The 27,776-nt window shown below is 43.2% G+C and overlaps 1 long non-coding RNA gene across 1 annotated transcript in view; it reads right to left on the bottom strand.

Moving 5' to 3' along the window:
• Positions 1–213: 213 nt before the first annotated feature.
• LOC117872025 overlaps positions 214–27,776 on the bottom strand; it is a 33,905-nt gene continuing 6,342 nt past the window's right edge. The window contains exons 2-3 of the long non-coding RNA XR_004644386.1: positions 2,264–2,395; positions 214–1,093 (exon numbers count right to left, since the gene is read on the bottom strand). This is a non-coding gene — a long non-coding RNA (uncharacterized LOC117872025). The remainder of the gene's footprint in view (positions 1,094–2,263; positions 2,396–27,776) is intronic.

The raw sequence follows: 27,776 nt of genomic DNA, 5'->3' as shown, positions 1-27,776 counted from the left end.
GCAGGGTACCATAGAATCATAGGTTAGGGTTGGAAGAGACCTCATGAGGTCATCTAGTTCAACCCCCTGCTCAAAGCAGGACCCAACTAAATCATCCCAGCCAGGGCTTTGTCAAGCCAAGCTTTAAAAATCTCTAAGGATGGATATTCCACCACCTCCCTAGGTAACCCATTCCAGTGTTTCACCACCCTCCTAGTGAAATAGTTTTTCCTAATATCCAACCTAAACCTCCCCCACTGCAACTTGAGACCATTGCTCCTTGTTCTGTCAAGGAAGGAAAACCAGGGAGATTAAATTCAGACTGCTAATGATGGAACACTACCTTAGGCCAGCTTCTGAGTCAGGTCAGGAGACACCTCCCCCTTCCCCTGTACATCTGTCTCCAGACAGATCCAGTGCCCCTTCTACCTCAGTGCAGGCTTCCCCTAAGAAAGGGAAGACTTTGGAGGCTTCAGGGAATGCTTCCAAAAAGGAAGAGCATGGACTCTCATCTTAAGGAATCAGCTCTGAAAAAATCCAGGTCCCCAGTTAGATCTACAGTCGCCTAAGCCTTGACCTCTCAACTCAGTACTGTTAAGTTGAAGGACTCCTCCTCCAGTATGAGTGGAGCAATGAAGTCCCAGAGCACGAAGGAGACACACAGCTCTGATAGGGTCTTGGTACCTTCTACCAGCAAGGAAGGCAAGCCTAGACACTTGGGACTGGCACTGTCGAGTTCAGCCCAGATATTTGTACCCAGCACTGAGCAAGCAACTGCATCAGATACCCTGTGTCTACTTCAGTACGTCCACCATCAACGGTACCACTGGCTTCGGCAACTGTGGCCACAGCATCACTACCGGTCCCCTACTTCGTATCACAGGAGTTCAGTTCATCCATTATCGAGAACTCCTTCGTGTATCTGGTGTCCCTGCTCCTCATGGGTACTGAGCCTCTCTCAGTATCGAGTCCCCGATCTCCATACTACTATCTTCTGGTACCACAAGACTCTCCATTTTCTGCTCCCACTTTGGATGAGATGAAGGAGACTTCCAGATGGTCTCCTCTTTTTCTGTTCATGCGTCTCCAATATATCCCTTCAGGAATCCATTCTCTGAAAGTCATAGGAAAAATCGGATTCATTATCTAGCGCGGTGAAACCAACCCTGCATGACACTCCCATTTCTGTATGAGCCGCTCCCCCCCACCCTCCCAAATAGCTATACTGGGACCCCCAGACTGCCTATTGATGACAATTTGCCAGACCACTGATAGACCATCTCATAGGGAGGCTAGAGTTGTACAGCCTCTCCCCAGCCAGTCTCCCCAGCAGAGGAGATGTTTGAGGAGCAGGAAGCCAGGGCAGATAAAGAGGCCTTCACCACCATCCATAGCCAATTATTTTTGGCAATTTCAAGATCTCATTAAGAGGGTAGATGACACTCTTCAAATTCCTCTTGAAGATATCAAAGGTTCACAGCACAGACTGTTGGATATCTTGTAGTCAGCAACACCCTCCAGGGTGGCATTACCCATCAATGAGGTGCTCCTAGATCTGGCTAAGACAGTGTGGCAGATAAGAAGTATTATGTCCCCTCTAAGGATTCTGACTTCTTGTTCTCCCACCCTCCACCTAACTCCCTGGTAGTGGATGTGGTAAATGAGCAGGGTAAGCAGCCCTTCTAAGTCTGCCCCATATGAAAAGGGATAGAAAAGTCTGGATCTCTTTGGACAAAAGACCTATTTATTAGCAACTCCTCAAATCAGAATTGTGAATTATCAGGTGGTCATGACCAAATATAATTTGTAAAATTATAACAGATTCACAGCTTTTATTGAACATCTGCCACAAGAACATAGGGAGCACTTCCAGACCACGGTCTCAGAAGGCCAAATGGTGGCCAGAATTTCTCCTCAAGCATCCTTAGAGCAGTGTCCATAGCATGCCAGGTCCATCTCCACAGCAGTAGTTATGCATAGGGCATCATGGCTCTATTTCTTGGGCTTTCCGGGAGACATACAGAACACTATGGTCGTTAACTGTTCTTGGAAACCACAGGATGAGTCATTGCACTCTCTAAAAGGACTCTTCTCTGCTCAAGAGGGGGTCTGGTCCACCACTACCTGGGAGATACCTTTTTTCTATCTTGGAAGAAGGATCTGTTCTATGCATTTCCGCCAATGTCATTGCTGCTAAGGATGATGAACAAGATCAGACAGGAAAGAGACAGAGTTATCCTTTTAGAGCTGATCTGACCAAGACAAGTTTGGTACCCTTACTTACTTCACTTATGTGTCCAACTGCAGTTCAGGCTCCCGATCATTCCTCATTTCCTGCACATGCTTCATCCCAATCTAGCAGTTCTCCACCTCAGGGCATGGCTTTGTAATGATTCACAAGGTTAGAGGCCTCCTGCTGTATGGAAATACAACTGGTGTTACTGAATAGGGGGAAGATCAATGCACACTACTTACCTGCAGAAATGGAAGAGATTCTTCTATTGCTGTTGACATTGCTGCTACCTGCCTGATTAAATGTCACTTTTAGTCATCCTTGATTATCTATTGGATCTTAAGAAATCAAGGTCATCATTTAATTCAACTAAGGTCCATTTGGCTGCAATATCAGCCTTTCATCCTCTGGTAGAAGGATTCTCCATACTTGCTCATCCTGTATCGTCTAGGTATATTCAGGGTTTGGAGAATCTCTACACACAGATTATAAACAACCCCAACCTGGGACCTCAACCTGGTACTCAATTACCTTATAAGACCTCTATTTAAGCCAATGGCAACCTGTTCTCAGTTGGATTTATCTATGAAGACAGACTTTTTAGTGGTTACCACATCAGCCTGTAGGGGCAGGGAGATTGGACCTTTGAACCCTTTACAGTATCCTTTAAGGACAAGGTCTCTTTACATCCATACCCTAAATGCTTATCTATGGTCCTATCAGAGTTCCACCTTAATCAATCCAGTCATCTACCACTGTTTTTTCTGAAGCCACACAGTTCTCTGCAGGAATCTTGTTTACGTACCCTGGATGTTAGAAAGACATTGGCTTTTACTTAAATTGCTTGGCCCTCTCTAAGAAGTCAGCTAGGCTCTTCATTTTCTTGCCAGATAGATTTATGGGGTCCTCAATCTCTACTCAGAGACTATTGAGGTGGTAAGTGATAAGACATCCAGATATGATCACCCTCTCCCCCCAAAAAGGTAATAGCACAGTCAGCCAGATCACAGGCAATATCTATGGCTTTATTGAAGAATGTACCAGTATCTGGAATATACAGGACTGCTACATGGGCTTCAATACACGTGTTTTCAAAACATTACGCCCTGATGCATGCTGTCAGATCCAATATGGCACTTGTTTCTGCAATACTATCTTCAGTTCTGCACTCTATTCTGAAGCATCCTCCTCCATCAGGGGATACTGCTCGGAAGTCACCTGAAGTGGAGCACCCACAGGGACTCTACTCAAGAAGAAGAGGTTACTCATGGGTGTGGTAATGGCAGTTCCTTGAGATGTGTGTTCCTATGGGTTCTCCACTATCTACCCTCCTTCCCCTTTGCTTCAGCCTGTTCCTTATATGTTTGGATGGAGAACGAACTGGAGACCATTTGCCCATGCACCCCAATATAGCCTCGGTATCTGGGATGAAGACGCATAGGGCGCATGCATGAGCCAAATGGCCACTGCTAACTGAAAATCTCCAACCAAGGGCTTGAGATGCATGCACACCTGAAGTGGAGCACTCAGAGGGACACACATCTTGAACCACAGTTACTGCACAAAATGAGAAACTCTTCTTCAAATATTTTTCATTGTGAGAACAGACTTAATGTGACTCATGAAGAGTCAAAGGCTCCAATGCAAATCAAGTTGCATCATCATAAAAAAATCAGTATACAGAAAACTAGAACTTCTGTTCAAGAGAACCGAAAACACTTTCCTATGTGTGTTACAATAAAAGCTCATTTATCTTATTCGTTCACATTACTAATTTGATGTGCACATACAAACATCAGTTGTATATGGGAGGAACACAGAACATTAAAGGTCAAAAAAAGACATTTTGTCAAACAGCACATAGCTGTAAACCTAATTCTATTCTCTGTAAACCTAATTCTATTCTAGTATCTCTTCCAATAAAATAAAATAATATTTAATGGTTACAGATTAGCTACAGTGTTGTTTCCAGTTTCTCCATTAAGGACAGAGGGACAGTGACCTGCATTTAACTGCTTCCTCTTGATGGCAGAGCTCTTGTATCCTGGCTCTAACCCTGCACACTCCTCAAGCCAACCACTGCCTAAATTCTTGTTGCCCAAGATGTGAGAACCTGAGGAAGGTGAGGGAGAAAAAGTGTGAGCAACGTGGAGGAAACCTGCAGAAAGGAATGGATGTGACAAGAAGCGAGGTAGGCGGCTGAGGAAATGGGAAAAAGATGGGGAGGAGGGTGCAGAAAGAGAACAGTATACAGAGTACTGAAAAAATGGTGCAGAAGGTGGTTGGAGATCAGAGGAGAGAATGATGTGGAAGATGGATGGATAGAATCAAAAAAGGAGGAATGAAAAATGAATCAAGATTCAATTTAAAGGTTAGTAAAGTGTTCGTTATTTGTGTGGTTTTACCTCTGGCTGTATTAGCAGAGCCTGGTATTCAGCATCTGGATGAATGTAACAGGTACTAGTACAAACCTACACATCATGTCTATTTAAAAAAATTACATAGTGCCAGATGAACTGTACATATTGTGCTAGACTACATCAGATTAATTACTGCAGTTAGTTTGCACAGTGCATTGAAGCTGTAAAATGCTGTATAACTGCTAAGTCTTATCATCAATAGAAATATAGACCACAATAGACATAGTACAGGTATCATTACATTAAAAAAAATCACTAGGATTGTAGCTGCCAAATTTCAACCAAAGTGTCAACCTGAAGCATCCCCCCCCTTTATTGATGAAGTTTAAAGTATTACTTTATTCTGTTTCTCAGTGATTATATGGAAAATATCTGAGAATCAGGTGTTTCCTGCTAAATGCTACTGTAATAGACTAGATATACGAGGCCCAATCCTGCAATCAAACTATGAAAATCTGAGCTAGAGTGTTGAGGCACTTCCTCTTTTTGCTTTTCACATTGCAGACAGAGGGCTAAATTCATTTCCTGTGTAATTTCACTCAAGTCCAGTGCACAAATTGAAGGACTGCATTAGCTCAAGTCAGTGCTATTATACCAGAGATGAATTTGGCCCAGAAGTTTTGGCTGATGGAATGTTGAGGTGAGAGTTCCATGGCAGTTGGGAATGGCAGTTGTGAGCAGCAGTTGTTGAGCAGGCAGTAGGAGAGAGGAGAAGAGGCCAAACAAATGTGTAGAGACCATGGCAGTTGTTACTTGGTGCTAGCACCGTTCTATTTAGCCCCTCCCCCCCAGCAGCACTAACTAACATGCTATGGGGATTCCCGATCAAACCAATGATTGTGAGCAGAGTGGACATAGTAGATGGGGCTACTATAAGGTGGGTGCATAACTGACTGGATAACCGTACTCAGAGAGTTGTTATTAATGGTTCCCAATCCTGCTGGAAAGGCATAACAAGTGGGGTACCGCAGGGGTCTGTTTTGGGACCGGCTCTGTTCAATATCTTCATCAACGACTTAGATATTGGCATAGAAAGTACGCTTATTAAGTTTGCGGATGATACCAAACTGGGAGGGATTGCAACTGCTTTGGAGGACAGGGTCATAATTCAAAATGATCTGGACAAATTGGAGAAATGGTCTGAGTTAAACAGGATGAAGTTTAACAAAGACAAATGCAAAGTGTTCCACTTAGGAAGAAAAAATCAGTTTCACACATACAGAATGGGAAGAGACTGTCTAGGAAGGAGTACGGCAGAAAGGGATCTAGGGGTTATAGTGGACCACAAGCTAAATATGAGTCAACAGTGTGATGCTGTTGCAAAAAAAGCAAACATGATTCTGGGATGTATTAACAGGTGTGTTGTGAGCAAGACACGAGAAGTCATTCTTCCACTCTACTCTGCTCTGGTTAAGCCTGAGCTGGAGTATTGTGTCCAGTTCCGGGCACCGCATTTTAAAAAAGATGTGGAGAAATTGGAAAGGGTCCAGAGAAGAGCAACAAGAATGATTAAAGGCCTTGAGAACATGACCTATGAAGGAAGGCTGAAAGAATTGGGTTTGTTTAGTTTGGAAAAGAGAAGACTGAGAGGGGACATGATAGCAGTTTTCAGGTATTTAAAAGGGTGTCATAAGGAGGAGGGAGAAAACTTGTTCACCTTAGCCTCTAAGGATAGAACAAGAAGCAATGGGTTCAAACTGCAGCAAGGGAGGTCTAGGTTGGACATTAGGAAAAAGTTCCTAACTGTCAGGGTGGTTAAACACTGGAATAAATTGCCTAGGGAGGTTGTGGAATCTCCATCTCTGGAGATATTTAAGAGTAGGTTAGATAATAGTCTATCAGGGATGGTCTAGACAATATTTGGTCCTGCCATGCGGGCAGGGGACTGGACTCGATGACCTCTCGAGGTCCCTTCCAGTCCTAGAATCTATGAACATCCTGAGTTGTACTACAAGCAGTTTTTGTTTCTCCCATCATTTAAAAAAAGGGGGAGGAGGAATTCTCCTCCCATTGAAATCAATGGGAGTTTTGCCATTAGCTACAATGGGAGCAAGATGAGCCCCAGTAGTCCAAATCTTGTAATCCTTACTCACTTGGAGTCAGGCAACAGCTCAGGATTTGGCAACAAGCCAAAAGAGATCTCAAAAAGGTAGTAGTGACAGGCAGCTCATTTTAAAATACAAGGATGTGCTTGTTGGACATTTAAAGCAATGAAGGTTCAAAACAGCTAACATGAGGTTGGGAAGGATTAGAAAGGAGGGGGAGAGAATTTAAAAGCAACTAACATTGAACAGATGTAGAGCTCTCTCTGTTTTTTTTAAATAAAAACTTCAAAACTAAAACCAACCATTACAGACACAATCAGAACAAAACACAGATACAAAAAGACACCATCCAAACCCTCCCAACCCCAGACTCTGTCCTGAAAGCTAGAAGATCAATCTGGTATCAAGGCCCCCATGCCGTACACCATCCTGCCCAACTCATTTGTTTTTTCTCCACTATTGCCAGCAGCTGAATAACCGCATAAGTAGTGTGAACTAGAGTTTCAGGTGTATTGTTCTGTGCCTGAAGACAGGTCAAACAGCAGTTCTGCCAGAGGTAACATAAAACCATTTCATTAACAACTGCCAGAGTTTCAAAGAACACATGCATCCTTCCCTATCGAGGCAGCCTTTGAGTCCTCTGGTGCCTGAAAAGATCCAAAAGCCAGTTGTCCATAAGTTTGGCCATGAAATAGCAAAACTCTCAGTTTTGAAGTTAACAAATCCCAAATATAGACATTAAAGGAGCAGAATAATAGTGTTCCTTTGTCTCCCTCTGATCCAGGGCACGCTTCCTAAGAACAACCTTTATCTATATGCATTCCTCGTAGATTACCTCCAACATACAATTTACCATGATATACCTACCACCATATATTCTTAGATTTGAAGGGAACACTTGTTTCCAAGTTACATCAATGCACCACTAAGAAAATTTTCTGAACAATTCAGTACTGTTAAATGTCATTACAAAACATATTCCTTACACTCCCTCTGGTATAGCGCTCTCCTAAACTGTGAGCCACTGTGCTGGAATGCTGTTGCCTGAATTTACCAAGGGGAAAGGCATCTTAAAGCATGTTGTATCTAAGGGCACAGATATGCAACATAAAAGCAAAGGGATAACAGGATTTTTTTTTTAACAACATTACCTTTTCTGCCGATGTCAAGGTCCATCTCTTCCTACCTCATTACCTGAACTTGGCAGGAGGCAAACTGCATCTCCCAGTTCAACTCGACCACTGAATCATGACAAAGGTGAGTCCCTAAATATCTCTAACCCAGAGAGAGTTTGTCACAATTTACAATGCTTCTGGAAGAGGAGGAGAGCAACCCAAAATCCCTCACTCACAAAGTCTTGCTCTTCATGTTAATCATTGCTCTGGCTACAGTATAAAGTGTCGAAATTATGACACGGTCAAAAATTAGATAGTGTCAAAACAAGATGAATCTATTGTGATGGGTTCCCTCCGGGATGCCACCTGTAACTAGGGTACACTAAGCCCCCCTGACCCACCAGCCTGGGCTCCCTTTTTACACTGTCCTGCTGTGACAAGCTGAAAAGCCCTCTCTAGCCTGCACTTTCACCAGATACCTACAGTTAGGGACACATCCAGCTGCAGTTACATGCAAGCAGGCTCTCTGATCAGCCCCTGCATGGGAAGGCTCCAGCTAGAGTACCTCCCAGCTCCTCAGGCACTCACCCCCTCTGTTTGTCAGAAGCTGGGAATGAGCAACAGGGGATGGATCACTTGATGATTGCCTGTTCTGTTCATTCCCTCTGGGGCACCTGGCACTGGTCACTGTCAGAAGACAGGATACTGGGCTAGACCTTTGGTCTGACCCATTAGGGCCATTCTTATAATCATATTCAGCAAATCATAACCTTTCCAATGACATTTCATATGCCTTATCTTCCATAAAATACATCATGATTATGATATAATCATATCATACTAATATCACTATGAAGCATATGGAGTGCAGTGTCACACCTATCTTCTGTACCGCCCACCAGCACTGACATCATCTGCATGGGCAAAAATTTTCACTGACAATGAAATTTCTCCACCCAGATTTAAACTTCAAAATCTCCTGTTGCCACTACCCACAGTAAAGGGTTGAAAGAAAAACAATACAACAATGGATTCAAAGGACAACCTTGCCTTACCCCAGAATACTTCTGTATAGCTTCTCCCCTCCACCCATTTTACTAAAGAGATTCATAGTGCATGAATGTACAAGAACCATAACTAGTTAAACTATAGGGAAGTACCATATTAATAGATTCATAAATGCCAAGGCCAGAGGAATCAGTGGGATCATATAGTCTGATATCTTGTATGACACAGGCTGTAGAACTTCCCCAAAATCATTCGTGGAGCATAACTTTTAGAAAAACATCCAATTTTGATTTTAAAAAATTGGTACAGATGTAACATCTGCCACAACCCTTAGTAAGTTGTTCCAGTGGTTAATTACTCGCTCTGTTAAAAATGTATGCCTTATTTCCAGTGTAAACTTCCAGCCATTAGCTCGTGTTATACCTTTCTCTGCTAGAGAAAAGAGCTCATTACTGAATATTTGTTCCCCATGTAAGTACTTACAGATTAATAAAATCGTCTTTTAGCTTTCTCTTTGTTAAGCTAAATACAATCTTCTATCACAATAAGGCACATTTTTCCAATCCTTTAATCAGTCTCATGACTCTTCTCTGAACCCTCTCTAACTTATCAACTTCCTTCTTGTATTGTGGACACCAGACTACCAAATTGAGACAGAACTAACCGTAAGTAAAGTGGGTTCATTTAGCTAAAGCTTTGGCCTGATCCAAGGCCAGAACGTAATCTTCCCATTCTCATCCCCCAATTTCAAATGCTTCCTGCAAACTACACAAAGTGTCTGCCACTGTGCAACCTTTATTATTGTGGTGCAATAATGTTCCTATTGTCCCCAAATCTCTTGGCTAGAACAGAAGCCAAATTTTGTAATCTGTGTGGGATGTTCAGTCTCCCCTGAAGAAGCTGTTCCACTGTAGATAGATAATGAAAGTGATTAGAGCAGGGGGACTGAATCATCTGTTTCCCACTTCTCAGGTGGGTATTGGAACCACTGGACTACAGGATCATTTTTCCCTGTTTCTTCCCCCACCCGCTGGATAAATACTGAAATAGTAAAAATAGCAACAGAAATAAAATGGTGGAGCACTATAGCTGTGACTCACCTTAATTTCCCCCAACTGGGGTAGCAATAGGTTCACCGTAACATCCCAGGACAAGAAAAAGCCAGCACTCACTAACCAATAGCATGTCCCCTTTAATAAGGTTTCAGGACTGCAGTAATTACAACAAACATTTAATTAGGACTCTGGTTCAAAGCTTCCAAACTTAGAGCTCACAAACCAAGACTCAGGGCTGGTCCACACTGGGGCGGGGGATCGATCTAGGAAACACAACTTCAGCTACGAGAATAGCGTAGCTGAAGTCGACGTTTCCTAGATCAAACTAAGTTTACTTACTGCGGGTCCACGCGGCGCAGGCAAGCTCCCCCGTCAACAGCGCTTCCTCCTCTTGGCGAGCAGGAGTTCCACAGTCGACGGGGGAGCGCTTCTGGGATCGATTTATCGCGTCCAGATGAGATGCGATAATTCGATCCCAGAAGATCGATCTCTACCCGAATCGGGGGGGTAGTGTGGACGTACCCTCAGTCAGGTTAGGCTGGTTTCCTGAAGTCTGAAAGGCAAGCCAGTACCACACACAGCAACCTGCATAACCTCTTTGCCCCCTTTTAACTCAGCTTCCTGTTTAAATACCTCAGCCCCAGGTCAAGGTTTCCTTCATCATCCTCAGGCTGGAACCTTCAGCCTTTCTCTTAAAGGGGTAGTACACTCCTTCACAATCCTGACTGAATTAAAAACTCTTGCAATATGAGCTGAAGCTTTCCATATTCAGGATCTGCTGGACAGTCATGGATAAAGTGAAAATGCTCTGTTGTCAGTCTTGGAAAGCCAAGTTCCAGACACTAACAACCAAGATACCCCAAAAGACTTAGGAGGCAGAGTCCTTAATAACTGATTTCCAGACCATGTAAGGCTTTGTAGTTAAATGTAACTACAATAGAACCTCAGAGTTATGAACACCAAAGTTACAAACTGACCGGTCAACAACACACCTCATTGGAATTGGAAGTACACAATCAGGCAGCAGCAGAGACCCTCCCCGCCCCCAAAAAAGCACAAATATAGTACAGTGTTAAATGTAAACTACTAAAAAAAAGGAAAGTTTAAAAAAAGATTTGACAAAGTAAGGAAACTGTTTCTGTGCTTGTTTCATTTAAATTACAATGGTTAAAAGCATCATTTTCTTCTGCATAGTAAAGTTTCAAAGCTGTATTAAGTCAGGGTTCAGTTCTAAACTTTTGAAAGAACAACCATAACTTTTTGTTCAGAGTTACAAAAATTTCAGCATTATGAACAGCCTCCATTCCTGAGGTATTTGTAACTTTGAAGTTCTACTGTAAAACCCAACACTGAAGAGGTAGCCAGTATAGTAGATGGAGGTCAGGTGATATATGATAGCATTGACCAAATCTATTCAAAAGGCCACTGCATTCCACATCTGAAGCTCCCAGAGGGTTCTCATAGCTTGCCCTAATTGTCATCTTCAAAATGGATTATGCTCCAAAGTCATAGATAACTATTAGTCCAGTGGTTAGAGCCCTCTCCCAAGAGGTGGGAGAGCCCTGTTCAAATCCTCTCCCCATTCTGGCACATGGGGTGAATTGAACTTGGGACTCAGACTCCCATGTCCTAGGTGAGTGCTCTAGCCACTTGGCTAATAGTAATAAAGTGGGTGCATGCTGCCCCCTCCAGCCATTCTGTGCAGAGCAAGAGCAGGGCCGGCTCTGTGGGCCTCGGTGCCAATGTCACAGCTGAGAGGCATTATGGAAGCATTGATTCCAACTCCAGAGTTAAGGATACATTGAGTTTTGCACTGAAGAAGGATTCAGCTTTGTTTTATATGAATAATACAGCATATCCTCCTCAAATTTACAGCATTTATTGTCTGAGTGAAGAACTGTTATTTTTGAGAAAATTACAGGTAAATTGGATAATTAGTATGATTTAAAGTTCATTTCAAAATGGATCCTAAAGAAATGTAGCACTTACTATCAGACCTCTAGTGTCACAAGTGATCTTAATAAAGAATACAGAAGCTTCAAATCACATATTGTTATTGAAACCTTGTATGCAGACTACACTTGATGTGATTAGGCTGTAATTAATAATTGTATCTAATAGACTGGGCCAGGTCAATAACTCAGGTCACTCTTAAATAATACCATAGTGGCATCAGAGGTAACTCAACCAAATTACTGCCCTTCCTCTGCAGCTCATTTGCATGCTTCAGTTTTATTGGTTGGAATGAGTCAGTTGTATTAAGGGACTGTATACATATAAACTATGATCTATATCTGAAGAGTTCTCATTGATAGATTTCTTAGTTGCTAGCTGTCATTGAAGTGGCCTCAACTGTCACTGCTCTTAAAAGTTCCATGGTCTATACTAGCCAGTTAAAAGTCTGGTTCATCAGACTGCTCTAGCTGCCTTGTGCTACTCCAATGATGCAAAACAGATGTACACCTGGTTTAACTGGCCAATATACTTCAGCTGCTTTGCACTACACCAGTGATACAAAGCAGCCAGAGCATACTAGTGAATATAGTAGTATAAGATAAATTTTAAAAAGCATGTAAGGCTGATACTACATATCTTCAACTCATTAGATATTGCAGGTTAGCTTGATAGCTGATTCTGATGGGATTTCTTGTTTAATGTTCATTTATAAAAAAGTGTAATAGTTTTATTTTAAAAAAATGAATTTTCCCCATGAAAAAATTAAGATGGAGTTAAAGGGGAGGGGAACTACAAGAATGGTGTTATAATTCCAACAGAAACATTATAAGAACAGAAACATTAGCAGATCAAGTGACTACAGGGCTCTGGGAGTAGGGTGAAGGAGTTGGGAGCGCAGATGGTGTTCTCTTCGATCCTTCCAGTCAAGGATAGGGGCCCAGGCAGAGACAGATGCATCCTGGGGGTGAATGCCTGGCTGCAAGGATGGTGCCACCAGGGGGGCTTCAGATTCCTTGACCACAGGATGCTGTTCCAGAAAGGAGAACTGCTAAGCAGAGATGGGGCCCACCTATCGAGGAAGGGGAAGAGCATATTTAGATACAGACTGGCTAACCTCATGAGGAAGGCTTTAAACTAGGTTCAAAGGGGGCAGGTGACCAAAGCCCACAGGTAAGTCAAAAACATGGAGACCTGAAAGAAGGGTTGGAATTTGGAGGGCACATGGGCTGTTATAGTAGGGATAAGGGAGAGACAAGACAGAACTGGGGGCGGAAATCAAATCAGTATCTTAGATATCTGTATACTAATGCGAGAAGTATGGGGAATAAGCAGGAAGAACTTGAAACGCTAGTAAATAAACACAACTATGACATAGTTGCCATCACAGAGACTTGATGGGATAATATGCATGACTGGAATATTGGTATAGAAGGGTACAGCTTGCTCAGGAAGGACAGGCAGGGGAAAAAAAGGGAGGAGGTATTGCCTCATGTATTAAAAATGTATACACTTAGACTGAGGTTGAGATGGAAATAGAGACAGACTTGTTGAAAGTCTCTGGGTAAAGATAAAAGGGGTAAAAAACAAGGGTGATGTCATGATAGGGGGTGTACTACAGACCACCTAACTAGAAGAAGTGGTAGATGAGGCTTTTTTTAAACAACTAAGAAAATTATCCAAAGCACAGGACTTGGTGGTGATGGGGGACTTCAACTACCCAGACATCTGTTGGGAAAATAACATAGCAGGGCACAGATTATCTAACAAGTTCTTGGAATGTATTGGAGACAATTTTTTATTTCAGAAGGTGGAAAAAGCTACTAGGGGAGAGACTGTTCTAGATTTGATTTTTGACAAATAGGGACTAGTTGAGAATTTGGAAGTGGAAGGAACCTTGGTTGAAAGTGATCATGAAATGATAGAGTTCATGATTCTAAGGAATGGTAGGAGGGAGAACAGCAAAATAAAGACAATGGATTTCAAGAAGGCAGTTAGCAAACTCAGGGATTTAGTAGGTAAGATCCCATGGGAAGCAAGTCTAAGGGGAAAAACAATTTAAGACAGTTGGCAGTTTTTCAAAGAAACATTATTAAGGGCACAAGAACAAACTATCCCACTGCATAGGAAAGATAGGAAGTATGGAAAGAGACCACCCTGACTTAACCAGGAGATCTTTAATGATCTAAAAATCAGAAAAGATTCCTACAAAAAGGGGAAACTAGGCCAAATTACACAGGATTAATATAAACAAATAACAAAAATATGTAGGGACAAAATTAGAAAGGCAAGGCATAAAACGAGATCAAACTAGCTAGAGACATAAAGGGTAACAAGAAAACATTCTACAAATACATTAGAAGCAAGAGGAAAACCAAGGACAGGGTAGGCCTGTTTCTCAATGAGAGGAGAAAAACAATAACAGAAAATGTGGAAATGGCAGAGGTGCTAAATGACGTCTTTGTTTCGTTTTCACCAAGAAGGTTGGTGGTGATTGGACGTCTAACATAGTGAATGTCAGTGAAAATGAGGTAGGAGAGAGACTAAAATAGGGAAAGAACAAGTTAGAAATTACTTAGACAAGTTTGATGTCTTCAAGTCACCAGGGCCTGATGAAATGCATCCTAGAATACTCAAGGAGCTGACAGAGGCGATATCTGAGCCATTAGCGATTATCTTTGAAAAGTCATGGAAGACGGGAGACATCCCAGAAGACTGGAATAGGGCAAATATAGTGCCAATCTATAAAAAGGTAAATAAGGACAACCTGGGGAATTACAGACCAGTCAGCTTAATTTCTGTACCCAGAAAGATAATGGAGCAAATAATTAAGCAATCAATTTGCAAACATCTAGAAGATAATAAGGTGATAAGTAACAGTCATCATTGATTTGTCAAGAACAAATTGTGTCAAACCAACCTGATAGCTTTTTTGACAGGCTAACAAGCCTTGTAGATGCGGGGAAAGCGGTAGATGTGGTATATTTTGACTTTAGTAAAGCTTTTGATACTGTTTCGCATGACCTTCTCATAAACAAACTAGAGAAATGCAACCTAGATGGAGCTACTATAAGGTGGGTGCATAACTGGTTGGAAAATCATTCCCAGAGAGTACTTATCAGTGGTTCACAGTCATGCTGGAAGGGCATAATGAGTGGGGTCCCACAGGGATCAGTTCTGGGTCCGGTTCTGTTCAATATCTTCATCAATGATTTAGATAATGGCATAGAGAGAACACTTATAAAGTTTGCGGACGATACCAAGCTGGGAGGGTTGCAAGTGCTTTGGAGGATAGGATTAAAATTCAAAATGATCTGAACAAACTGGAGAAATGGTCTGAAGTAAATAGGATGAAATTCAATAAGGACAAATGCAAAGTACTCCACTTAGGAAGGAACAATCAGTTGCACAAATACAAAATGGGAAATGACTGCCTAGGAAGGAGTACTGCAGAAAGGGATCTGGGGGTCATCAAGTTAAATATGAGTCAATAGTGTAACACTGTTGCAAAAAAACAAACATCATTCTGGGATGTATTAGAACAGGGGTGGGGAACCTATGGCCCACTGCTTCATTTTATCCGGCCCGCAGCAAGTCTCCGTGCTATGGGCCAGAATCCTTGGTGCGAATCATGATTAAACTGTGCCCTTTCTTTTAAAACCCTTATTACAGAGGTCAAAGAAGGAAATTCATTGTCCTCTTTGTCTTCTTGCTGGGGGAGGGGAGAGTTTGAGGTTAGGTTTCTGGACTTAAAAATCTTACCACAGAGATAGAAAACAAGGTTGGCTAACCACAGTGACTTGACTTTAAAAGTTGGTAACATTGAAAATAGAATGAGACTTGAAATTTCAGGAGGTTTGGCATCCCTGAAAAATCTGGAGTCAGAATCTTGTCTGGTTTTCTCAATAAATACCTAGCTAAAATTCCAGGACAGGAAACTCCACAGGCATCTTTGAATTTTGTTTCAGCCCTGTAACAGAGCAGCCTGCCCCTTTAAGGACTAGGAGGCCAACCAGGTCTGTTCAATTAGCCCTGCTACACCTGGACTGGCTGTTGGCTTTAAAAGGATGGTGGGGTTGCGCAAGGACAGCAATTAAGCTGAGCAGTGATTGGAGAGACTCTAAGGAAGCAGTCCTGGGAGGCTGGTGTTCCTGAAGATGAATAAGAGCTGAAGGGGCGCTTAAGAGGGATCAGAGGCTCAGGCCTAGAGAGGAGCAGAAGAAGTTTCAGTGGTGTTTGATTTTGTTGGTAGTTCTGAATTCTGCTGAGAGGCTCTCAGGATAGAAGCCCTGGGACTGCTACTCTGGAAAGAACACAATTGTGTTGAGCTCCGTTTGATTTGGAAAGACTTTGCTGTTGGCCCAGGCGGAGGGGACAATGAAAAGGCCAGCTGGGTGAAGTTAGCTGAGAGCCTATCCAGTTACAGATGGATCGGGATACCCTGGAAAGGGTTAAACTTGTTCAGAGTACATCTATGCTCCAGCTGGGGGTGAACTACCGTGGGTGGACAGGCACACTACTGCTAGTTGGGCTCAGGCTAGCATGCTAAAACTAGCAGTGTGGATATTGTGGCTCCAGAGGAGATTTGGGCTGGCCACCCCAGCTCAGATGCAAGGTGTCAAGTAGCTTGGAGAGCCCAAGCTGCTATCTGAACCACAATATCCCCGGTGCTATTTTTAGGGGACTGGGAGATTTGCTCACAGCTGTGGTGTAGACATACTGCTAGTGACTTGGCTGGAAGGCCAAGTCATGTCACCAAAACTGACCCATGTGGGGAAGACTAAGGGGACCCACCTCAGGAGAAAACTGAGGCTGGGAATGCCTGCAGCACCATGCTTGACTTGTGAGAAATGCACATCAGTGTCTCTCCAGATACGTCTAACTCAGCAGAAATGTGGAAGGCCATCATATAAATTAGACAAGATGAATATAAGAGCCAAGGGAACAGACCAATTTTGGGATTGAACATCTAATTTACAATACAAAGAAATTTAAAATTTAAATTGACTCTGAAATGAAAGCCAAGGATCTGTGTATTTTGCCATCTTTGACAAGATTACACAGGAAAAGAGGGGTAAATACACCAGACACTCAGGAACTTTTAAGGAGGCCTCCATTTTTATTTGTTACTGATTAATAGTAGTAATGGACTTTGAGAACTCTTCATATGATTCAAAGTGAGTTAACATAAAATCTATTCTCTTTAAATCTATTCCTTACTCATGATAGGAAATACTAGGAGCTGAAAACCTATGCTGTCACAGGGCTGTAATTTGTAAAGCCATGTGTGTTTAAAAAAAGCCAAAACTGGCTGAAAACTTAAACTGGCTGGTGACAGATCATGAATCCCAGTGATGATTGAACATGCTGATATTCTGAACAAAAAGAGCTCTCAACCATGCTTGTAGCTGTTTCTATTGCTTTACACTGACTCTGACATTTTAGGCTTCAGAGTGACATTCCTGGAATCTTATTATATAGATTGTTCAGTATTCATCTTCCGCCAGTGTCAGCCTAGCAGCACAGTGATACTGTATAAGGGTTGCAATTTCTAACACTCTACGTACTGCTACTGGTTGCTATCAGCATGACAAAGAAGGGTGTGTGTGTGTGTGTGTGTGTGTGTGTAAACTCATGGATCGATTGAAGTAAATGGCAAAATTCCCTTTTACTTCAGTGGGGCCAGGATTTCAACCTGGGTCTTTCATGGTGTCCTTGACAGCAGAAGCCAGAGTCAGTTTATAAAGGAGTAAAGTATGCTGTGAGAGGGTAGTTTCCCTCTCTGGCAACTGGGGGAAGCCATACGTTTTCCTTTGTGGGAAACTACATTTCCAAAGCTTAGCCTCCTCTTGTGGGATCTTGTTTAATAAAGTCTCATTAACATACAAATATCTCCCAAGGCTCATATAAGGAATCCCTTCCCTTCCATCTCCTTAGAGTTGCTTCACACACTTGTTCCAAAAATCTATAAGCCACTTCAGTGGTTCATAGAAAGCAGAAGTCTGATTGAAAAGGAATAAGTGGGCAGATCCTCATCTAGTGTAACTTGTCATTGGGCCATTCATTTCATTAAAGTTATAACAGTTTGTGTCAGCTGAGGATCCTCTCCACCTTCTTACTCCTTGGAGCAGAAGTTGATGCCACTGAGTAATTGGAGAAATCTGAAGGTAAAGAGGGGAAGAGAAATGGACAGTAGTTGGAGAAGGGGGGGGGGAATCAAAAGAGTTTTGAGACTAAGGGAGACAGTGCTATGTTTGAAGGAAGAAGCAGAAAAAAAGAATTTAGGAAGAGGGATAGACCAAGGGAGGTAGTTAGGCAGGTCAGGCTGGATCAACATTTCTCAGTGAAGCCCCAGGTCTGAAAGCATAGTAAGGTGAAGTGAGGGAGCTCTTGCCTTCCCCCTGAGAACTGGTTGAGAAAGAAATTAGCATGGATTAAGTAGGACTCTAGGCCATTCACACTTTCACTGTGGAACAGTCTGTTTTCTTTTAGACTATTTGATCACTGAGTTCATCCCACAGCAAGAGCAGGATTTAGTGTCTCTCCCCTCCTCCCCCCACTATCTCCATCTCCACCAAAGAATATATCAGATTTCAAACTGCCCTGTATTAAATAGTTAATGCAGAGAGCAAGAGGGCAAGCAACACTCTCTCAGACCAGCTGCTGGGGGTGTTTAATAACCATACACAGACTATCTCCACCATTCTCTCAACTGAAAGCATAATTGCTGTGATGCTTATAGTGCCCACTGACCCAAGCAATAAGAGTGCGGAGTTCTGTCCCAAAAGTTGGATTCACACTACCAAGTGGCGGGGTTGGTCTTTGCCAAGACATTTTTGGAGGAATTATAAAAATCCTTCTTACAGAAGGGAATTATACATGTGGTGCTTAGGCAAAACAGTCATTCCATTTATAAATATAATTACTTTTGCCACTCCAGCATGAAAAAGAATTTACCATTAAGGTATACAGAGAGAGTCATTTATGTAGACACTGTATAAATGGAGAATAGAGCCAGCTGAAACTAGGAGGGAAACAAAAACCATGAAGAAATACAAAAGTGCGATTAATATCTTGTGATATTAAGTCATGCCTACTTCAGTGCTTTCCTTCCAATGGACGTACAACCCTTTCTTTTGTTATGTTTTTATTTTAATCCTTTTCTTATGCTCTTAAGGGCAAATCCTATACACACCCATGGATATGGAAGGCCTTTAACACATGAAACAGGTGCTATTTTGCAGTGGAGAGAGGGACAGGATGTGGTTTGCAGATGCTCCTTCTGCCTCATTGTGCAGGAGCATGGGGAGAAACAGGTTAGGGGAGAGCCAAAAAAGTGACCATATCAAACTACCACACATGTTCGTGGGGGAGTAGCAGCATCTGTTAGGGAAGAATTCTGATTCCTCCTTCTATATTTCCACACACACTCTTCTGCACACTGCCCATTTACTCAGGCTGTTTCTGGGCCATTACTGCATAAACTGTTTTAGATTTGTTCGATTGACAACATTTATAAATTTTTATCTGACACTATTTTTAAAGATACTAATGACTTTTCACATATCTATATTTTTATACAGCTATAAGATACCAGGGTGATTAACACAGTATAAGAGCCTAAGATATCAATAACATAGCTATAGATGTTTTTTTCTTTAAACAAACAGAAAAATGTATTAAGTGTATGGTTTTAGGCTGTATGTAAGAGCTACAGAAGTTCTATAATGGAAGCAGGTGATAGTATCTTTACAGTAGCCTAATCTTGAGAGTGTTCTAGGGAGAATACAAATCCTTATCTTATTTCCCTCATTTATATCAGGCCTCTCAGATCAATTAAGTAGAGGTAGATTGGTTATCCTAACTCTTTTGATCAGCTAGGTTTGCTGCTTTGACCAATTTGAGAGGAGATGGGGAGGACCAGATTTCCAATTAGACACAGTAGGCACATACCTAGTGGCGCAGGCATTCTAGGATAGGGATGTAAATATTGGTTAAAAAAGTTAACCAGTTAAATGATTAAAATTATTTTGTTTAACCGGTTAACCATTAACCGAGATAGCTGGGGGAGACTGGCATGATCCGGCTGGGGCTGGGGTCTGTCTCGGCATGGCCGGGGCTGGGCTCCCACCGGCCAGCGCGGCGCAACCAGGGCTGGGCTTCCGCTGGCTGGCGCAGCCGGGGCTTGGGGCCAGCTCCGGCCGGGACTGGGATCCCTCCCACCGGCCCAACGCAGGGCCATTGGGGTTAACGGTTAACTTTGGTTAACTGGTAACCTCTTACATCCCTATTCTAGGGGCACCTAAAAGTTTCATTTTTTACAGAAAACATGAAGGTCAGCTGTAAGCATGGGAGGGGGGGCGGAGGGGGGTGCTGAAGATGCTGTGCCTAGGGGCACAAAAGGTATAAATCCGGCCCTGGGGATGGGGAGGTAAGATGCAATAAGCCACAAGCATCTCCTTGTCATACATTATACTACCATGTTTCTGGTAGGAAATGATTATGGTTTTAAAGTTACATGTCAAATTTGCAAGGCAAATTTATCAGGATAAACACAAAAATCTACTGACACTCCATTTTCCATGATGATTAATGGTAATGAAAAGCTAATTAAATTTTACTTTCACATCCAAAATGATTTGAAAAATTGAAAATATTGCAAGGATGATTTAATAACTAAATTATTGTTAGGCGGGGAGTAGAATTGATAAACAGTGATATCCATTTATTTTGAAAAAGCAATCATCTATTTGGGCTTCATAATGTCATTCTAATAAGTAGTTACTTTAATTGTATTGTTTTCAGAGGAAGGATTTCTGAAGTTGTTGAGGAACTGAAAAATTGTTTGTTATGGACATATTGGCACAAATAGCAAGTCTGTGCTATTAAAAACAGATGGGGTGAAAGTTTTATGGTGGTAATAGTTGAACAAGTGTATTGTGCAGAGGGTATAGATTGAAATTTAAGTTTTAGATAATGCACATTTTGCTGGCTCTAATGGAAATGTATTGGTCTCTCTTAAAGTAGTTAAATAATACAAAGTGAAGGTATTTATTGTACTTACTAACTACGGCTGTCAAACACTGTCAACATGGTCAGTGGTCACATATGCATTTTGGTTTTGTTGTTTCCTTGGTTTAGCAAACCTAAAGTGATGCTTGCAGATCATCACTTGATAGTGAACGTTTACATGATGTGATAAAGCAGTTTATGGGCTATCTTTAAAAAGAGCTCCGCAAAAAGACGGGAAAAAAAGATTAGAGATAAGAAAGCTCATGAGGGTTTCCAGTGTAACACTGCAAAAACCCATCTCAGCTCCTACTACAGAGAGTGTATTGCAGTCCTCGTACCACCCCAGTCTTGATCCTTCCACACAAAATAGTGCCTCTGTCATATTTCAGCTTCTGCAAATAAAGGGACACCTCATGGAAACTAGAGCAAACAAAACAAAACCAACGCGAAAAAAACGGTACAAGGGAGTGGAGACACTGATCGCATTTGGCTGTGGGGGGGCTCAGATCACAGATTGCAAATGGGAGAGCCGTACAAACCTGCTAGAATCAATATTAGTAAAATGACCCCCCTAGACACAACCCAAACACTTTCACAAACACGTATCCAACTAGATAAGATCTAGTTTAGCCACCGGAAAGGGGTGGGGAGAGAATACAGGGATCTGCGCTGCCACGATCTCCCCCCCTTCCCCCTGCCTGTAACAGATCAGAGCTCCCCACCCAGTTGCCATTGATTCGAAAGTAACAAACTGATCCGATCAGCAGGGTGGCTGGGTGGGTGAGAAGAGTTGGAAAGCTACAGATCCAGTCTGGCCCCGTTCTTCTCCCCCTACCCGTTCAAACGCTCTCCTCCCTCCCACGCGGCAGGGGGAACTGGCCAGGGAGTGAAAACTACAGAAGAAAAATGTACAGGAGTGGGAAAGCCTGCCTGGAGGCTCCTTTTCTGGGAATCATTCGGTGTTTAGATCCCCAAGCTAGAGGAGAGACATTTACACACGACAAATCCTGTCTAAATATTAGACCAAGCCTTTGCCTGCCCAGTGCCACGCGGGGGAGGGGAACCCCTGGCTGGGAAAGAAGCTTGACCTAGTTTGCCTAAAGTGGATTTGACAGGTTGGTAGTTAGCTCAGCTCCCCCTTCCTGGTACCTCTCGCTGAGCTGCAAGGCTGGCAGTCCCTACTACTCCAGATTTCCTCTCTGTACCCTTTACAGATCTCTCTCTCTCTCTCTCCCCACCCTTTCCTCCTTGGTTCCCTTCCCTCCCTCGTTTCCATCTCTCCTTTCCCTGACTGTTCCTAAATTCAGTAAACATTAACAACTGCTCTGAAATCTCCCCCACGGCAACACAGGATTAAAAACCACCCACCAAAATCTGAAGAGCCATAATTTCAGTTTTCTATAAAACTGGTCACTGGTAAACAAAAGCAAAGCCACCCCCTTGGGAAGCTTTTCATGGCTTAAGGATGAAAATTAGATTGTAATGGTAATGTTTGCTCCATTGTAATTAAGGTTCTGTCAGGACTTTCATTAAAAATCATGTTTTCTTCAAGGGTCTGTGACTTGGAGAAAATATTTGCTTGAGGCTGAAATATAAGATAGATCTCAGACAGAAGATTATATGTAACATTGCATATCTCAACACAATCTTAACTAAAGAGACACTACTAGTGCTTCTATAATCTATATGGAGAAAATTGTTCTGAAACATATTTGAGTCATTAAAGTTAATGAATAAAAAGCTACCTTCTGGCTGGACCCTAAAAACAGGGGTCATGGATCCATAAGTGTACTTGCTGAATGAGGACAAAATACTGCTTGCAAACATGTGACATCCTCCTCCTTCCTGGCAGCCCTGCAAGTGGCCCCTTGCCTCAGTTTCCCTCTTGGCTAAGCCAAAGGACTCCACTTCAGGCTCTTAAAGAATATCCCTCCTGAGGGCTACTTTATTGCAAAAACATTGTGTGAATAGTTTATAACAGTCCCAAAACATAGCCCATATCACTATAGTGCAGGCCTCATTCCCACCATACCCCAGTATCTTCTATCACAGTTAGGATTCTTCAGTGTCTTCCATCCCTATGCCAGGACCCCAGCCCTTCCTACTACAATACAACTCCCACAGCCGCTCAGCAAAACATAAGAACGGCCATACTGGGTCAGATCAAAGGTCCATCCAGCCCAGTATCCTGTCTTCCGACAGTGGCCAATGCCAGGTGCCCCAGAGGGAATTAACAGAACAGGTTATCATCAAGTGATCCATCCCCTGTTGCCCATTCCCAGCTTCTGGCAAACAGAGGCTTGGGACACCATCCCTGCCCATCCTGGCTAATAGCCATTGATGGACCTATTCTCCATGAATTTATCTAGTTCTTTTTAGAACCCTGTTATAGTCTTGGCCTTCACAACATCATCTGGCAAGGAGTTCCACAGGTTGACTGTGCGTTGTGTGAAAATATACTTCCTTTTGTTTGTTTTAAACCTTAATTTCATTTGGTGGCCTCTAGTTCTTGTGTCATGAGGAGGAATAAATAACACTTCCTTATTTACTTTCTCCACATCAGTCATGATTGTATAGACCTCTATCATATCCCCCTTAGTCACCTCTTTTCCAAGCTGAAAAGTCCCAGTCTTATTAATCTCTCCTCATATGGCAGCCATTCCATACCCCTAATAATTTTTGTTGTCCTTTTCTGAACCTTTTCCAAATCCAATATATATATATATATATTTAGATGGGGTGACCATATCTGCATGCAGTATTCAAGATGTGGGTGTACCATGGATTTATATAAAGGCAATATGATATTTTCTATCTTATTAGCCATCCCTTTCTTAATGCTTCCCGACATTCTGTTCACTTTTTTGACGGCCGCTGCACATTGAGTGGATGTTTTCAGAGAACTATTCACAATGACTCCAAGATGTCTTTCTTGAGTGGTAACAGCTAATTTAGACCCCATCATTTTATATGTATATTTGCAATTATGTTTTCCAATGTGCATTACTTTGCATTTATCAACATTGAATTTCATCTGCCATTTTGTTGCCCAGTCACCTAGATCCTTTTGTAGCTCTTCGCAGTCTGCCTGGGACTTAACTATCTTGAGTAGTTTTGTATCACCTGCAAATTTAGCCACCTCACTGTTGACCCCTTTTTCCAGATCATTTATGAATATGTTAAATAGGATTGGGCCCAGTACAGACCCCTGGGGGACACCACTATTTAGCTCTCTCCATTCTGAAAAGTGACCACTTATTCCTACCCTTTGTTTCCTATCTTTTAACCAGTTACCAATCCATGAGAGAACCTTCCCTCTTATCCCATGACTGCTTACTTTACTTAAGAGCCTTTGGTGAGGGACTTTATCAAAGGCTTTCTGAAAATCTATATCCACTGGATCCCCCTTGTCCACATGCTTGTTGACCCCCTCAAAGAATTTTAGTAGATTGGTGAGGCATGATTTCCCTTTACAAAAACCATGTTGACTATTCCCCAACAAATTATGTTTATCTATGTGGCAGACAATTTTGTTCTCTACTATAGTTTCAACCAATTTGCCTGGTACTGAAATCAGGCTTACCAGCCTGTAATTGCCGGAGTCTCCTCTGGAGCTCTTTTTAAAAATTGGCATCACATTAGCTATCCTCCAGTCATCCAAACAGAAGCTGATTTAAATGATAGGTTACAGACGACAGTTAGTAGTCCTGCAATTTTACATTTGAGTTCCTTCAGAACTCTTGGGTGAATATCATCTGGTCCTGGTGACTTATTACTATTTAGTTTATCAATTTGTTCCAAAACCTCCTCTAATGACACCTCAATCTGGGACAGTTCCTCAGATTTGTCACCTAAAAAGAATGACTCAGGTTTAGGAATCTCCCACACATCCTCAACCGTGAAGACCAATAAAAAGAATTCATTTAGTTTCTCCACAATGGTCTTATTGTCCTTGAGTGCTCCTTTAGCATCTCGATCATCCAGTGTCCTCACTGGTTGTTTGGCAGATTTCCTGCTTATGATGTACTTAAAAAAATTTTGCTATTACTTTTTGAGTCTTTGGCTAGCTGTTCTTCAAATTCTTATTTGGCCTTCCTAATTATATTTTTACACTTAATTTTCCAGAGTTTATGCTCCTTTCTATTTTCCTCATTAGGATTTAACTTCCACTTTTTAAAGGATGCCTTTTTGCCTCTCACTGCTTCTTTTACTTTGTTGTTTAGCCATGGTGGCTCTTTTTTGGTTCTCTTACTATGTTTTTTAATTTGGGGTATACATTTAAGTTAAGCCTCTGTTATGTTGTCTGTAAAAAATTTCCATGCAGCTTTCAGGGATTTTACCTTTGGAGCTGTACCTTTTAATTTCTGTTTAACTAACCTCCTCATTTTTGTGTAGTTCCCCTTTCTGAAATTAAATGCTACAGTGTTGGGCCGCTGTAGTGTTTTCCCCATCACAGGGGTGTTAAATGTAATTATATTTCGGTCACTATTACCAAGCAGTCCAGCTATATTCACCTCTTGGACCTGATCCTGTGCTCCACTTAGGACTAAATCAAGAATTGCCTCTCCTCTTGTGGGTTCCAGGACTAGCTGCTCCAAGAAGCAGTCATTTAAGGTGTCAAAAAATTTTATCTCTGCATCCCTTCCTGAGGTGACATGTATCCAGTCAATATGGGGATAGTTGAAATCCCCCATTATTATTGATTTTTTTATTTTAGTAGCCTCTCTAATCTCCCTGAGCATTTCACAGTCACTGTCACTATCCTGGTCAGATGGTCTGTAATATATCCCTATTGTTATATTCTTATTATTCAAGCATGGAATTACTATCCATAGAGATTCTATGGTACAGTTTGGTTCATTTAAGATTTTTACTTCATTTGATTCTATACTTTATTTCACATCTAGTGCCACTCCCCCACCAGCACGATCAGTTTGGAGTGCAGGCTGTTTGGAGAGAGGACTCCCCCCCAGCTCTCTCTCCCTGCAGCAGCACCTGGGTTGGAGGAGAGAGGCGTCTCTCCCAGCCGCGGCAACTCCGGGCCTGGGGCCACGGGATAGGTGCCTCTCCCCTGGTTGTGGCAGGTCCAGGCTGGGCTGGATTGGGGCTAGGGGAGGGGCGCTTCTCCCCTGGCCGTGGCAGGTCCTTCTGCAGTCTAGGCTGCCGGTGAGGGAGCCCAAAGCTGCGGTCCATCCATCACTAGCGGCCCAGAGGAGCAGCAGTGGCTGTGGGCTCCTTTCTGTCCCGTCCATCCCCCCCCACCCTGTCACTGACAGGCAGAAGGCAGCTGCTGCCTGTGGATGACGGAGGGCAGAGAGAGGAGCCCTCAGCTAGCTGGCGGGGCAGAGGGGCAGAGTGAAGCCCTGGGCTGGTGGGCCTAGAGGAGCATGGGGGAGGGGCTGGAGAGGAGAGGAGCCAGAGCTGCGGCCCGGGGCTGGGCCGGGCCGGCGGGCCCCTGCTGAGCGTGGGCCTGCCGCCATTATAAACCCGGTACTGTCCAGGCCAGGCTGGGTTGGGGTCGAGGGCGCCTCTATCCGCCACGGCAGGTTTGCGGCCGGGGGAGAGGCATCTCTCCCCGACGCAGCCCTGAGCACCTCCGCACCGTGTAACGCCGCTTTTGGGCTTGGGAAACAAGCACCGAGCGGTGGGATCACATCGTCATGGAAGTCTGGGATGACGAGCAGTGGCTGCAGAACTTTCGGATGAGAAAAGCCACTTTCATGGGACTGTCTGAGGAGCTTGCCCCCACCCTGCGGCGCAAGGACACGAGATTGAGAGCTGCCCTGCCAGTGGAGAAGCGGGTGGCTATTGCAATCTGGAAGCTGGCAACTCCAGACAGCTACTGGTCGGTCGCAAACCAGTTTGGAGTGGGAAAGTCGACCGTTGGAATCGTGTTGATGCAAGTTTGCAAGGCCATTAATCGCATCCTACTCAGAAGAACCGTGACTCTGGGTAACGTGCAGGAAATAGTGGATGGCTTTGCACAAATGGGGTTCCCTAACTGTGGAGGGGCGATAGATGGGACGCACATTCCTATTCTGGCACCACCGCACCTAGGATCCGAGTACGTTAATCGGAAGGGGTATTTCTCTATTGTTCTCCAGGCGCTTGTGGATCACCGTGGGCGTTTCATTGACATTAACACAGGTTGGCCCGGAAAGGTGCATGACGCACGCATCTTTCGGAACACTTGGCTGTTCAGGAAGATGCAGGCCGGAACTTTTTTCCCAGAGCGGAAGATCACAGTAGGGGAAGTTGAAATGCCCACTGTGATCCTTGGAGATCCCGCTTACCTGTTAATGCCGTAGCTCATGAAACCCTACACAGGGAGCCTTAACAGCAGCAAGGAACGATTCAACTACAGGCTGAGCCGGTGCCGAATGACTGTGGAGTGTGCCTTTGGCTGTTTAAAGGGCCGCTGGCGATCTCTGTATGGGAAGCTGGACTTGGCCGAAAACAGCATCCCCACGGTTATATCTGTGTGCTGTGCCCTCCATAATATTTGTGAAGGGAAGGGTGAAAGCTTCACTCAGGCATGGACCTCTGAGGTTCAACACCTGGAGGCTGAATTTGCACAGCCAGAGAGCAGGGCTATTACAGGGGCCCAGCGTGGGGCTGCAAAGATTAGGGATGCCTTGAGGGAGCAATTTGAAGCTGAAAACCAGCAGTGATATCTGGTGCCCTGCATGGGAGTGAAGTGCAGTAGTTCCAATCTTTAGGAATCAGTGTCTGCTAAGCAGACAAGCAGACTTGCAATGCCTGTTTATTTCCTGGGCTAAGAAGTCTTTTACTTTATGCAATAATAAAGAATATTTTCAAAGCCAAAGAATCCATTTATTGAAAAGAAACAAGGGGGTGGAGTGGGGAACAGTACAATCACAGATTCGCGTATGTCCTGTCTGGTGTGCTGTGCAGTGAGTGCTGCACTTCAGGACAGCTATACTGCATGGTGATAG

This window comes from Trachemys scripta, chromosome 2 (genome assembly GCF_013100865.1).
Source record: "Trachemys scripta elegans isolate TJP31775 chromosome 2, CAS_Tse_1.0, whole genome shotgun sequence".
Classification (NCBI taxonomy): Eukaryota; Metazoa; Chordata; order Testudines; family Emydidae; genus Trachemys; species Trachemys scripta.
Note: the sequence above shows the minus strand (reverse complement) of the source record. Positions and strands in the feature narration are given on the sequence as shown.